Consider the following 1,005-nt stretch of genomic DNA (forward strand, 5'->3'; position numbering starts at 1 on the left):
AAGAAGGGCCAGGACTAGAGTGGTAGAAGCAGAATAGCAAAGTAGGGAAGATGGAAGACAAGCTTTGAAGGATGAATTATCAGGATTTTTGTTATGTTCAGATTTGAAGAGCAAGAGTGAACTATGTGAAAGATAATTGTTTTCCGATTCAGAATCAGGATAACAAAAACCTGTTAATCCCATTGCTAATAACAGAGGAAATAGGTACCAGCTTGGGACGGGAGAAGGCATTGGAAATAGATTTTAGAAACTTTAAATTTTAAGAAGGTTGGAAAATATATGAGTATAACTATGCCACACGGGCTTCCCTGGTAGCACAGATGGTAAAGCGTCTGCCTACAATGCAGGAGACCCAGGTTCGATTCCTGGGTTGGGAAGATCTCCTGGAGAAGGGAATGGCAACCCACTCCAGTATTCTTGCCTGGAGAATCTCATGGATGGAGGAGCCTGGTGGGCTACAGTCCATGGGGTCTCAAAGAGTTGGACACGACTGAGCAACTTCACTTCACTTCTTCACGCCACACACAGTTTAAAATCTGGGAGTAAAATTCTGAAGAAAAAATTGAATCAAAAATAAACATTTGGTAGCATCTACATAATTTCTCAAGAATGGAAGAAATCTGTAAGGGAGATACTGTAGAGGAATTGTAGCAATAATAATTAAACTCTTGGATCATCTTGGTCAAATCTGGTTACTTTTTGGAACAATGCATATGGAAAGATAGATTATCAAATTAATCTTTATAGTCATTTCCCACATTAGCAAACAAGTTAATTAATTTATTTGGTTGGTTTGTTATTTGAGTTATAATTAACAGATAATATTTTATTATTATTATTATATATTATTCAGGTGTACAACATAGTAATTTGATATTTTATAAATTATGAAATAATCATTACAATAAGTCTACTTACCATCAGTCACCATACAAAGTTGCCATGATATTATTGACTATATTCCCTGTGTGTACATTACATCTCCATGACTTATTTATTTTATAG

At 35.3% G+C, this 1,005-nt stretch overlaps 1 non-coding gene across 1 annotated transcript; it reads left to right on the forward strand.

Moving 5' to 3' along the window:
• TRNAC-ACA lies at positions 306-377 on the forward strand. Its single transcript has one exon. It is a non-coding gene; the product is annotated as a tRNA-Cys (tRNA).

The sequence above is a fragment of the Capra hircus genome, chromosome 6 (genome assembly GCF_001704415.2).
Source record: "Capra hircus breed San Clemente chromosome 6, ASM170441v1, whole genome shotgun sequence".
NCBI lineage: Eukaryota > Metazoa > Chordata > Mammalia > Artiodactyla > Bovidae > Capra > Capra hircus.